This window comes from Saimiri boliviensis, chromosome 2, assembly GCF_048565385.1.
Source record: "Saimiri boliviensis isolate mSaiBol1 chromosome 2, mSaiBol1.pri, whole genome shotgun sequence".
Lineage (NCBI taxonomy): Eukaryota > Metazoa > Chordata > Mammalia > Primates > Cebidae > Saimiri > Saimiri boliviensis.
This window is the reverse complement of record NC_133450.1, coordinates 141194085-141207533: the sequence shown is the minus strand read 5'-3', so window position 1 is coordinate 141207533 and position 13449 is coordinate 141194085. Positions and strand designations below refer to the sequence as shown.

General features: G+C 56.5%; 1 protein-coding gene across 1 annotated transcript in view; it reads right to left on the bottom strand.

The window, feature by feature from the left end:
• Nucleotides 1-11243, bottom strand: part of FAM163B (family with sequence similarity 163 member B) — a 33943-nt gene extending 22700 nt beyond the window's left edge. Inside the window, exon 1 of the mRNA XM_003941382.4 lies at nucleotides 10922-11243. The gene's annotated coding sequence lies outside the window, so the exon portion shown is untranslated. The remainder of the gene's footprint in view (nucleotides 1-10921) is intronic.
• Between the last annotated feature and the right edge of the window lie 2206 nt (nucleotides 11244-13449).

Here is a 13449-nt window from a genome sequence, read left to right as displayed (position 1 = left end):
GCAGGGAGGGAGGCAATAAGAGAGGGAGGGAGGAAGGTAGGGAGGCAGGGAGGGAGGGAGGCAGGGAGGGAGGGAAGGAGGGAGGCAATAAGAGAGGGAGGGAGGAAGGTAGGGAGGCAGGGAGGGAGGGAGGCAGGGAGGGAAGCAGGGAGGGAAGCAGGGAGGGAAGGAGGGAGGGAAGCAGGGAGGGAAGGAGGCAGGGAGGGAGGGAGGGAGACAGGGAGGGAGGGAGGAAGGAAGGGAGGGAGATATGGAGGGAGGGAGGGAGGCAAGGAGACAGGGAGGGAGGCAGGCAGGGAGGGGGGAGGCAGGGAGGGAGGGAGAGAGGGAGGGAGGCAGGGAGGGAGGGAAGCAGGGAGGGAATAAGGGAGGCAAGGAGGCAGGGAGGGAGGGAGGGAGGGAGGCAAGGAGGGAGGGAGGGCCTGCTCTCCCAGGACTGTGATGTCCGTGGTGAATTAGAATAACACACTCGTGGTCCTCAGTACGCTGCAGTTCCAGCTGAGTTTTCGGGTCTGTACCTCCCCAGAGAGCATCCTGAGAGCTAGAGACAGGAGTCCTCATCTATTTCACAGGTGGGGCACTGGGGACAAGGACTCAAGGCACCAGCGAACAGGTGGCAAATGAACAGCTGGGTTAGGGCTCATGTGCCTGATCCCCAGGCTCCTTTCAATGGCCCCTCTCAGGCTGCTCCCTAAGATCCCTGACCCTGTCAGGGAGAGCCTAGGGCAGATGGAGGGGAAGGGTGCCAGCCTGCCGCTGCTGGATGCAGGCAGTGCCCCCCCACCAGGGTCCTTCCACACTCTCCCAGTGAGTGGCCCTCGAATCCTTGCCCTGGGGGCACCGTCCACCTGGCCTGAGCCCCACACCTTCAGCTGTGTCTCCCACCCCGCTCCTGACCCAACTCTGGGCTGCAGCCACTCCGGCCTTTAAATGCTTCACCTGCACAGAGCCTACCTCTGCCTCCTGGCCTTTGCACACACTGCTCCATCGACCTGGAACTGCTGTCCACTCCTCACATGGTCATCTCAGGCTCCTGCTCAGTTCTCAGCTCAGACGTGACAGTCTGGGAAGTTTCCTGCCCACCCAGGCTCCTCTGGGCTCCGCATCCCAGCACAGAGTGCTGCATCGGCCACAGACGGAACCTGGGCCATGGGACTCCATGCAAGCCTGACAGCAGCTGAAGCCTGTGCCTGTGTTTGCACCTGTGTGTGCCTGTGTATGTGTGTCAATGTGTAAGGGGTGTGGCATGTGTGCATGCATAGGTATGTGTCTGTGTGCATGTGAGTGTTGACTGTGTACATGTGTGTATCTGTGTATGCATGTCTGTGTGCATGCACGTGAATGTGTGTCCGCATGTACCTGCATCCATGTGTGTGTGAGTTGTGTCTGTGTGCATGTATGTGTTACTGTGCATGTGTCTGTGCATGTGTTCATGTGTGTGTGAAACTGTGTGCATGTGTGCGTGTGCTTGTGTGTGGTCTGTATGCATGTACAAATGTGTTTCTGTATGTGTGCGTGCATATGATCTGTGTGCATGTGTGTATCTGCATGAATGTGTGTCTGTGTACAAGTATGAGTGTGTGCATGTGTGTGGTCTGTGTGTGTGTGCATGTGTGTGCTAGTGTGTCAGCATGCATGTGCATACATGGGCCAGTGTGAGCGTGGTTTGTGTGCCTGCGTATGTCTGTTTGCATGTGTGTGGTGTCTGTGTACATATGTGTGTGCAGGTGTGGGCCTTTGACCTCACAAAACCCAGGTGAGGTGGCCTCTGTGCATATGTGTGCATGTGTGTGTGTCTGTGTGCATGTGTAAGTGTGAATGTGTCTGTGCATGTGCGTGTGGCCTATGTGCAAGTGTGAGTTTGTGTGTGCATGTGCGCATGTGTGTGGATATGTGTGTGCATGAGTGTGAGTCTGTGTGCATGTGTGTGTGTGAATATGGGCTGTGTGCATATGTGTCTGTGTCTATGTGCATGTGTGGGTGTGGTCCCTGTGCATGTGTGTGTCTGTGTGCGAGTGTGTGTATGTCTGTGTGCATATGTGTGTGTGTGTGTGCAGTGCTGAGAGTGGAAGAAGAGCAGCAAGCAAGGGCAAAGGTAGAGTCCAGCAGCCTGGCCAATCCCAAAGAGACTGGCCCACGTGGCAGCCGGGGCAGGGGCGTGTGCCGCGGTGCCCCTGTTTCCCTGTGGTGCCACCCACTCTCAGTTCAGTGGAGCCCAGGGCACCTGGCACTTACTAGGGAAGCCCTAGATGGCCCCTGCAGCTGGGCCTCTAGATTCCTGCAGCTCATTTAAAGCTGGGCCCAGCTTGTTCCCTGGAGCTTTGGAGGGGGTCTGCAGTGGGATGGGGTGGGAGCGGGGGTGAGACCAGAGGGTAAAAGGATGGGTGGAAGCGCAAAGACTCATGGGACTTCAGGAGAGGCTGGCTAAGCTCCTGGAATCACAGACTCCCAGAGTCTGAAAGCCACATTCTAGAGTCTTAGAAAATCAGAACACGGAACCAGTGGCTGCTCAGAATCTGAGACTCCTTTCCTCTTAGATTCGGAAGGGACTTTGGAAGACACCTGGTGTAATCGCATGCTCGGTGAACAGCCACAGATGCTCCCTAACCCTCTTCCCCTAGCAAACAACAATTCATCCAAGGCCACTGACTCAACTCTCCCTGCGTGAGGGGTAGGGGGGCGCTTCATTGCCTTGGGTTCCTGGCTGAGCTCCAGACATTTTGCTCCTGCCTGAGGTCACCCCAAGTTCTCTCCCAAGTGCCAGCCATGAGGAGCCCTGGGAGGGCCCTACCTGCCTGCAGGCTGTCTGGAAGCAGAGCCCCAGAGGGCAGCAGAGCCTGTGAGCTGACAACCCGTCACCCATCCCTCATTCACGCACTGCTCCTGGAGCCCTGACCACCACCCCATCCTGGGCACAGGGGTTACAAAGACCCACCAGACCCCCTTCCTGAGTCTCTGAGCTCTCTGGGCAGGGCACACCTTTGGAGTCAACTCAGCGATTCTATGATAAGTTGTGCAGGTAACTCCGCTGCCCTGGGCAGTCTTTGACCAAGGCTTCAGCAAAGACCCTGCCTGGAGCAATTTTTTAACATTAATTTTCCTTTTTAAATAAATTGGGCTGAGCCATTTTTAAACGAGTGGAGGTGTGCTGTTGAAAGGGTCTGTCTTGCATTTGAGAGGGTTTTCTAGAAACTGGTTGTGCTGTCAATGCCAATAGCAGCTTTAACCCCCAGGGGCCTGGCCAGGCGAGACCCCCGACCCCGGAGTGCCCTTCTAATTACTGAAACCCCCGTAACTGGAGAACGGCCGGTGCTACACGGATCAGATGCAGCTGCCCCCCAGATTGCTGCGACATGCTGGCTCGCTTCCCGTTTCTGGAACGCTCCAAGTCCCTTCTTCCCTGAGGACGTTTTGCTGGATTTGAATGTTTTGAGGGAAGACTCTGATGGGAAACCAGACGCCATCTCTGTTTCTAATCATGGGATGTTTTGGTTTGGAGGAGCCACAGCCACACAAAACACCCAGTCATCTGACCACCATGGCGTCAGGGCGCATCTTGGAAGGGCTGACGAAAGCTAGGACCTGGCACTGGCCAGGAGGTCCTTCAGGCAGAGAGGGGAGTAGCTGGGAAGAGCCTCAGGGAGGAAGGGACTCTCAGGCTTCCAGAAACAGGCAGTAGCCAGCACACAGGAGTGCCACAGGGGGGGACCAGCAGAGAAGCTGGAGGCTGGCAAGGTCTCTCCTGGGTGGGGCTCCACGGGCCGCATGGGGCTGGTTTCTGTCCTCGGCTGGGAACGGTTTTAAGCAGGGTTTGAACCCTGCCACACATACACACATGCAGGGGGCTTTGGCACTGTCACAGGGGCCACTTGGCACGGCCTGTCTCCAACCATGCCCAAAGACCCCCAGTATAACATCAAGTACCATCTGCCACGCTTCTACCTGGGTCCAGCATCTCCCATGGGTGATGACGGAGAGTCCTCATCACCCTGCAAGGGGGAAAGAGCTGGGCCTGTCCGCATAGACCAGGAAACTAGGGCACAGAAAGGGTTAGTACTGTGCCTATGCTCACCAGCTGGAAGAGTTCAAATCCAGGTGGGGTTGAGCTGTGGGGTCCCACGCTGTGACTGTTCAGAGCATCTGGCTGGTTCTGCGGACCTGCCCTCGCCCCCGCCCCATCCCCCCACGCCCTCCCTGCTCCTCTGTCCTCCTGCTCCCCTCCCCCAATGCTCCTCCCTCCCACTTGGGGGCCTGGGCAAGGATGGGCGTTCCTAGGAAGAGAAGGGTCAGCAGTAAACAGGACAGCACAGCCCAGAGGGGACAAAAAAGACCACATGAGTGATCGTTCGTGGAAGACTCTGGGCTGGAAAACAATTTTTTTTGGAATAGAGATCTGTTCAGTAATTAGAGGGAACTCTCATGTGGGAAGTTCCATGAAGGCAAAATTAAAGTTGACTCTATTTTAATTTTGTAAATGGGTTCACACGGAGGCAGGAGGCTTCTGCATAATGAGTATTTAACCAAACAAACTCTAAACACAGGTAAACACCAGAAGCTCACAGTCGATAATGTTGCAGAGAAGCTGATATTTTTCTGGTAAAATATTGGACTTTTTTTCCTGTCTGCCTTTGAACCAGAATCGAATCATTATATCCCAGAATTGGCCCTCTTAAAGCAGTGGCTGGTTTTGAACCATACAGAGGAAAGACTTGGGATAGGATTTCCGACCCTAAATGTGGTCCTTCTTCCAGCCAAGACTTGCTGGGCTCTGGGGGGAGGAGGGGCCGGCACGGGAGGTGGGCCCAGGGAGAGAGGGCGCCTGGGCCGGGCAGGTGCTCGCCTTCGAATTGGGAAAATGAACATCTTTATTTTGTTTTAGTGAAGCTCCTTAATGTATCAATGAGACTGCATTTGCCAACGCCAACTGGAGGACTGGAAAACAGTATGTAAACATGACGTTTCAAACACAAAGGTGAGGCCCTCGACAAATGCTACAGAGAAGCCTCTGATGCTCCCAGGTGCCTGCTCTCCTACTGCTGCGGGTCCAGCACATCCCCAGTACATCCCACTTAAGCCGGCCCTTTCCGCCCACGTCTCAGATCACTCTTGACAAAATAATCAGAGCTAACGCTAGGGGGATGCATTGGCAGGAACCACAGAGGGTCTGCATGGCTGGTGAGCGGAACGGAGACCAGGGGATGGGAGTCGGGGGACAGCATGTGGGAAAACCTGCCCCGGCCACAATGCCGCTTGGAAAGTTAACAGGCAATGAGGTGACGGGGAAGAGGCCCAGCCTGTTCTCACCCAACCTCAAAGGGAGTAGAGGAAATCCAGGGGCATCTTTGGCAGGGCCACTGATCATTAGCCAAAGTTGACAGAGTAGTCCTCCCGCCTCCCAGTGATGACGGGAGCCCCCGTCTATGCCACACCGGCTCCTTCTCTGCTCCACACTCATCTTTCCTGGCTTAGCTCAAGCCCCACCTCCAGGAAGCCTTCCTGGCCTGCTCCAGCCCAGAGTGTACATGCATTCCTTTGAACCTGGGGCACCTGCTACCTTGCACCCATCTTCCAGTCCATGGATGGCTGCTCTTATGTTGCAATTTCTGTCTTTTTTTTTTTGAGATGGAGTCTCACTCTGTCACCCAGGCAGGAGTGCAGTGGTGTGATCTCGGCTCACTGTAACCTCCACCTCCCAGGTTCAAGCAATTCTCGTGCCTCAGCCTCCTGAGTAGCTGGGATTACAGGCGTACACCACCATGCCCAGCTAATTTTTTTTTGTATTTTTATTAGAGACAGGGTTTTGCTATGTTGGTCAGGCTGGTCTCGAACTCCTGACCTCATGTGATCCACCCGCCTTGGCCTCCCAAAGTGCTGGGATTACAGGTGTGAGCCACCGGGCCCGGCCTATTTATTTCTGTTCACACTGCCCATCCCTTGCCCAACTATGAAATCCCTCCCTGGGTGATCACTTCAGTGAACAAGCACATACAATGAACACACAGAAAAAACAAAAGCTTCCCGTGACCTCCATCCCCGTTTACTGCTATGAGTCCAGCTAAATCCATGACAGACCGGGGTGTCAACAAGCAGATATAACCAAGACCTGTTAGGTCAAAGGACGTAGGGGGGACACACACAGACTGGTCCCCTGGTCCCCTGGCGGGGCCCGTGTGGCTGACACAGCAGAGCACTGGGGGCCGGCCACACCCAGGAAACCGGGGGCTTCTACTTGGTAAAAAACAGCCAGCCAACAACAGCTGAGTCGCCTGGTTTTTCTCTTACTGGAAGCATGTACTTCTTCTATGCAAACACCCTTTAATAGATGTTCAAACTTAATATACGTTAGTTAAATATATAAGGGAGACAGTCGCCCTTGCTTTACGCGAGTAGAATCTCTTTTCTGCCATGGTGGACGGTGAGTCTCACACTCCACGAATGCAGGAATCATCTGGGGGCCGGTTACAACGGGTCTGGGGGCCGGGGAACCTGCGTTTCTCACGGGTTCCCAGGGCTGCTGCTGCTGCTGGTCCTCAGCCCCCATCTGGAGTAGCACGATTTCAGATGGATGTCTGAAGGTAGCGCAGCCAAATACAGCAAATGCAAATGAAGATGATTACAAAAGAGAGAGGATGATTCTCCAGGGATCCGGGACCTGCCAGCAGGCCCGGCTCCCAGACAGGGCCAGCCTGTTGCATGCAGAGACTGTGGACCCGCTCATGAGGAGCAGAGATGGAGGTGGCGATGGTTCTGTTTGTGAACGCTGAGGTCAGGCGCCAAAGCCGCCCCACGGTGTGGGGTTTGCCTGCCTGCCAGGTGCAGTCCGAGGCCCGCTGGCCCTGACGCCACCTTACGGCAGCGCCAGGAAGTGAGCGTGGGCCGGGGCTGCCTGGGGCGGACCCGGCCTGGAGGAGGTTTTTGCTAGGGCTCGGCCGGGCGTGGGCTCTTCTCCCGGCCTGCTGGCTGGGAGGTAAGCTGGCACATCCTGCGCGGCAGATGTAATGATTGCTGTTTTATGAATGAAGAACCTGGGGCCCAGAGAGGCTGAGAAACCTCACGAGGGACACACAGCCTGGATAGAAACATGGCTCTGCTCAGCTCCAGCAGCTGTGGTCTTGTCCAGTCAGCCATACCGCCACCCTCAGTAGCCAGGGAACGTGGTGGATGAGCTGGCAGCCCCGGGAGCCTGGATTGCGTTGGGGCCTCTGTCCCTGTCCTTGCCTGGCCTCCACCTGAGCCTCCCAGCTGCTGCCACCTTCTTCCACCTCTGCCACTTGGGAAAACTGAGCACAAGGGCAGAGGTGATAGCTCGGTTCCCCAGGGACCCACTCCCATAGGCACGCCTCCCCGAGGGCTGGTAGGACCCGGAGCATTGGCGCAATGCCCAGCCCAGTGGGACACTGGCTCTGACACTGATGCTGAGCTGCTGCTGAAACCACAGCCCTCCCTGGCCCTGGGGCTGCAGCCTCACTGCCCAGGTGTGGCCCATCCCAGGCCCGGCGCTGCCTGAGCCTGCCTTAAGAGAGTGGTATAGGTGTGATACTGGCGCGGTCCTAGGCTGTCTCCCGCCACCCCACGCAAACATCCAGCCCCCCACATGCCTGTCACCTGCCCTCTCCTTACCACCCTGGTCCAGGCCCCCACTGTTTCCCTTCCCCCCCAGCCTCCTGTCTGCAGGGCCCCTCTCCAAGTCATTTTCCATGGTGCGGCCAGAGAGCGTCCCCTAAAGGCCAGAGCTGACCGTGTCCCTCAGGCTCACAAGGCCTGGTTCCTGTGGACTGTGGCAGAAAGCCTGACCACTGAGCAGGGCTTAGAAGCCTGGCCGAATTGGACCGCACCTGCCTCTCCAGCCTCCTCCTTCACTGATGAGGCCCCAGGGAAGGAGGCCACAGTCTCCATTTCCGAGCCCAAGACCTTCAGGCCCAGGGTCCCACGACCAGAAAGCAGCAAAGCCGGGCCTTGTACTCTACCTTCACCAGCTCACTTCACCCCAGGGGCCACAGGAGTCCTTCCCCTCTGGAGCAGCCCCCAGCAAACGGGGCTGAGGCCAAGGGCTGCAGGAGGATTCGGCAGTGGAGGGAAGGAGCTGGCAGACACTGAGGCCTCAGAACTCTCAGATCCCCTCTGGAGCAAATCCAAAGGGAGAGACACTGCCAAGAACACCGGCGCCGAGAGTGGCAGCAGTGGCTGAGAAGCCCCCAGCCCCACCCTGGCCTCTGCGGGGTGGCCCGGGGACCACATGCTCTCAGCGTCGAAAAGCCTCTCGCCCAGGCTCACGTGTGCCAGCAGGGAAGGCAGAGCACCCTCAGGTTTGCAGAGGGGGATGCCGAGTGATGCGCCCGTGGTCTGGCCTGGAATCCACTCTCCTCGCCACACAAATTGCCGTTTTACTGACACATACATCAGGACTTGCTACTCTGGAGAGGGAAGCGGGGCCAGGAGCTGAGTGGAGGACAGGACAAGGGCCTGGCTGCTACTCAGCCTCCCGTCCTGCCCCGAGACTTCAGAGTCAGAGATAATTGACTGAGATGTAATAAATCTCTCTCCTCCCGGGTGCTGTAATTATTCCTCGCTGGAGCTCACGGCCATGAGGCTGCAGAGGCAGGCCCACGTGGCAGGAGCCAGAGGTCTCACTGCAGGAGTGGGTCCCCATACTGTGAAGCCTCACCCAGAACCAGCACCAGAAGAGTCAGGAATAGAGAGTCGGACCTAAATATACAAAACTAGGGTGATCATGTTTGAGTAGGGAGTAGGGTTGGCAGGGATTGGGGGCTTGGACTCAGGTCAGTCCAAAGATTTCAAAACTACTCTGCGCTCCCTCAATACTGTGGCAGAAAGGAAGGGACTCCCTCCTCCCAGCCTCCTTACTCCATCCAGGGCTTCGATGAACAGAGCTGCAATGGCTCTGGGGGAACATTAAATGATCCCCCCATAATTTTGTACATGGGAAACTGAGGTTTAGAGAGGAAAGTGACTTGCCCAAGGTCACCCAGAAAGGTGGACAGAACTTGGCAGATGGGTCCCGGCTTCTCCATCTGTGCCCACCTTTCCTCAGGCGCCCTTGTTTGTGTTTGCTGAAGGTACTGGCACCGCAGACGTGTGCTGGGGACTCCAGCCTCAAAGCTGGGAGGGGCTCTGTGGGGCTCCTTCCCCTACCTGCTGGAGAGGCGACGTCAGAGACACTGCACACCATAAGTGCTTAATAAATGCTTGCCTGTGTTACCATTTGTTTCCCTTCTCTGGGTTAGCAACCTCAGAGCAATTGAGAGGAGGGGCAGGGCTCACTCTGCTCCCCGTGGAAGGGTGTTTGGGGCCTCTGTGCGCCGGCGTTCTGAGTGGTGCTGGCACATCCTGAGAATCCAGCAATGCAATCCACTCAACGCACTCCCTCCACATGCACTGGGGCACTGAGGCTGGGAGAGCCTGCAGAGCCTTCCCAGACCCTCACATCCTTCAGGAGCCATTTCCAAGCTTTCTGAGTGAGTCCGGACCAGCCAGCCCCATTGGAAACTCAGCTGATAGGGAAACCAAAACCCAGCCGGATCCAGGGTACAAAGTCTGCCCTGCGGGTCTTTTTCATAGCATCGTGCAGATACTCAACCAACTGCCAGCAAGCGCAAGACCGAATGAACACAACCCCACATTTCCTGGGCTCCCGAGCCTTAGGGTGAGATTTTTTCACAAGCCGCCAGCACCTAAGCTGTTTAGGAAGCTTGCAGCCAGTGCACCAAGAGTTAAACGCAGCCCTTGCCCAGCCCAGAAAGTGCTGGTTCTCACCTGCTCACGTGGGTAGAGCCCTGGTCACCTCTACTCCACTATCAATTCCAGAAGGAGGGAGAAGATGGGAAGATGGGCAAAGGTGCTTTCCCAGAAACCCTGAACTTTTTGGGGGTAGGCAGTTACTGCTCTCCCCAGCAGCCCCGAAGAGCCGGGGCTGGCAGGGCTGAGGGAAATGGAGGGAGAAGCCTGGCAGTGTGGCCCGCTGGCTCGCCTGAGCTCCTACTTCCTGGGGAAGGCACCCGGATGAATGCTGGGGCTCAGGCCTCAAGGATACTCCCCTCATCCTGCAGAAGGGTCTATGAATTTGGGCCTCAAGTTTCTTGTCTCAGAGCCACCAGGGCTGCTGCAGGACACACACTGGCAGGACCACTTGTGCCCAGGCAGCCTCTGGCCGTGGAAGGACAGGACATGAGTGTGGTGAGACAGTGGAGCCCTGAGGGACCATGTCGAATATCTCTTGGGTTTTGCTGTTTAGAGTCTGAGCCTTCCTGGCTGGGGAAACCCAGGGCAATCAGGTGCCCCCCAACGTGTCACTGAAGCAGAGATTTCCAGCAGACACAGGTGTGAGGTGGTGCTGACAGAGGCCGGTGCTTGAGGCCAGCTCCACCACTTCCCCACTGTGTGACCTTGGGCAAGAGACCAAACTTCTCTGAGACTCCGTTTCTGCATCTGTGAAATGGGGCCAATGCTCCTTTCTCACGGGTGTTGGATCAATGGGTTGGGATGATAATGTGGCACCAGCCCTGGCAGAAGGCAAAGCTCAGCAAAAGAAAAAGTCTTAGCTCCTGGCAGAGAGAGAGTGGGGCCAGGTTTCCAGTGGGTTCTTACAGGAAACTTTCCCTCCCCTCTGCTCCCCCCGCCCCCAGGCCACTGTTCGGAGGGAAAGAAGCGCCGCTTCCTAAAGTGGGTCCCCCACCTCTCCCTTAGGCCCTTGTGCCCACCTGGGTCTCAGCTTCCTCCACAGGGGTGCGCTTTCAGGGTGGATGCCCTGGGATGGGTGACGCTAGTTGGGTCAGGGGACCCGGTGCGAGGCAGCCGGGGTAGGCTGCCGTGGGCACTCCGGACGAGTGGACACCCAGCTGGAGCTTCCCAGCCTGCGTCTTCTGTCCCACATCCCGTGACCCGCGGCCCGCTCGGCCCTTACCTTGAACCATGGGAACGGCGCTGCCCCGGCCGCGAGGACTTGGGCGCACGTGACGGGGCGGGCGGGCGTCGGTCCCGGGCAGGGCGCAGCTAGCGGCGGCCGCTCAAGCCCAGGCCACGGCGGTGACGCCTGGTGGGGCTTGTGGGGGCAAGGCGGTCGCCGAGAGGCCCGGGAGGCCCCCTGGGAGGCGACTGAGTGCCCGGGCGGGCGTCCCTGCCAGCTCCGCGCTGCGGCCGCGGCTCCGGACGCCCTGGCTGGCTCCCTGCGAGCGGCACGCGCGGTTCCAGCCCAGTCCCGAGCGCAGGGCGCGCGCTGATGGGGAGGGCGCGCGGCCGATCCTGGCGGGGAGCGCGCGTCGCCGGCTCGCGCGCGCAGTCGTCGGGGATGCCGGGAGCGGCCCGGGGAGCTGTCCCTGGTGCTGACAGCTCGTCCTCTGTCGCTGGGGCCAAGCGACCTCCGGCGAGGCCTGGGGGGAGGGTTGCCCCCACCTCGGCCCGCGCCCAGCGGTGCCCCCTCTGCTCTCCGCCTGTTCTTGGGGCGTTCCGGCTTCCACAGCGTTGGGATCTGGAGTCAGGCCGAAGCTGCTGCTTATCCACAGTGGAGCAAGTCCCTTACCCTGGTTGAGCGGCTGGTTCTTACCTTTAAAACGGGGAGTTAACACCAGCACCTTGAGGGTTGGTCTGAGAATGAATCCTATGCTGTGTGGAGGCCCTGCACACCATAAGTGCTTCATAAATGCTCGCCTGTGTTACCATTTGTTTCCCTTCTCTGGGTTAGCAACCTCGGAGCAATTGAGAGGAGGGGCAGGGCTCACTCTGCTCCCCGTGGGAGGGTGTTTGGGGCCTGGCGGCTGCCTTTGGATCTCTCCCACATCCACGGGGTAGGGGAGCAGATTCCTTTTCCCTGTCCCCAAAGCGCGGAGCTAGGACCAACTTAAAGCAAGGCAGATATGGGCTGGGTACGAGGGGGACCTTTCTGACCCAAGGTTCCTGGGCCTGAGAGGAGTGCCCCGGGAGGCATTCCCCTGTTTTCCCTGTTTCTGTAGGTACTCCAGTCGAGGCTGCAGTCGCAGGGACCCTGAATGGAGAGAAATCTGTTAAGAAGGGGTTTGTATTAGAACATGTACAGCACTCAGAGCTGTGCCTGGTAGAAATGCACCATAGAAATGTGTGCTTTTTTTTTTTTTTTTTTTTTTTTTTTAGACATATCACTTTGTCGCCCAGGCTGTAGTGTAGTGGCAGGAGCAGATTTCAGCTCACGAAACCTCCATTTCCTGGGTTTAAGTGATTCTCCTGTCTCAGCCTCCTGAGTGGCTGGGATTACAGGCATATGCCACAACACCCGGCTAATTCTTTTTGTATTTTTAGCAAAGACAGGGTTTCACCATGTTGGCCAAACTGGTCTTGAACTCTTGACATCAAGTGATCTGCCTGCCTCAGCCTCCCAAAGTGCTAGGATTACAGGAGTCAGCCACCACACCTGGCCTTAAATATATGCTTTCATTATGATCGACCACTAAGTTCTCTGTAAAAAGCTCCATCCTGGTAGTAACCGTAACCTTGCTTCACCCCCAGTCTAGACACGAGAATACTGATGACAGACAGAAGAGTAAAGTGCTGGGAGTCCATTTCCCTTTTACAGATGGGCTGAGCAAAGATGGGTGAGCAACTCGCCCATAGGCAAGAGCATGTGTGCTCACACCAAACAGACACGCTCCAAATGTCCAGCCCGCTGCCTCCCCTGCTGGGGCCCCTGGCAAGGGCCCCTGCTGAGTTTCTCAGGGCTGGTCAGGTCACTTTAACCATAGCGACTTTTCTTATAACAAACCAGGCAAGTTTCCCATTTCTCTTAACTAATAGGAAAAGCTGGTTCCTGCCTCCATGAGTATCTCGTTCTCTTCTAAGCAGGATAATTAAACATCACCTGCTTCATTTCCCAAGGGACCAGGGGCTGTGTTTGATTCATTAATTAACTTCAAGCAGTACCTGCTCCCACCAGGCACTTGTCTCATGATAAACATCCCTCATTATGTGCTTAACTCGTGCCAGACACAAGGCTAAACGCCCTGCGAGCATTGTCTCATTTAGTCTTCTCAGCCGTCCGATGAGATACAGATAATGTCATTACCCTGACTTTACAGGTGAACACTTCAGGCTCAACAGCAGCAGATCTGAGGTGGATCTGCCTGATTCCCAAGGCATTGCTCCTAATCCCCTTCTTCTAGAACTTCCACATTCTTCCCAACCAGCTCCACCTAGAAAAAAGGATGGTAAACACGGGTAGAAATTCCATATAAGGAGAGAGAGAGAAAGGCAGAAAGAGAGAGAAAGAGAGCCAGGAGGAAGAGGCGAAGCAGCCAGCCAATCGATGTTCTAGGAGTTGACACAGGAATCCTTGAAATCATCATGTTTAGTCAAAATCCCCATTATGACAACTGAGGAACTTGTTTTTTATTTGAGAGTTGCAAGTGTGTGCCAAGAATTTTAAAAGCAATATCACTGCCAAACCCTGTCTTTACCGACTACCTC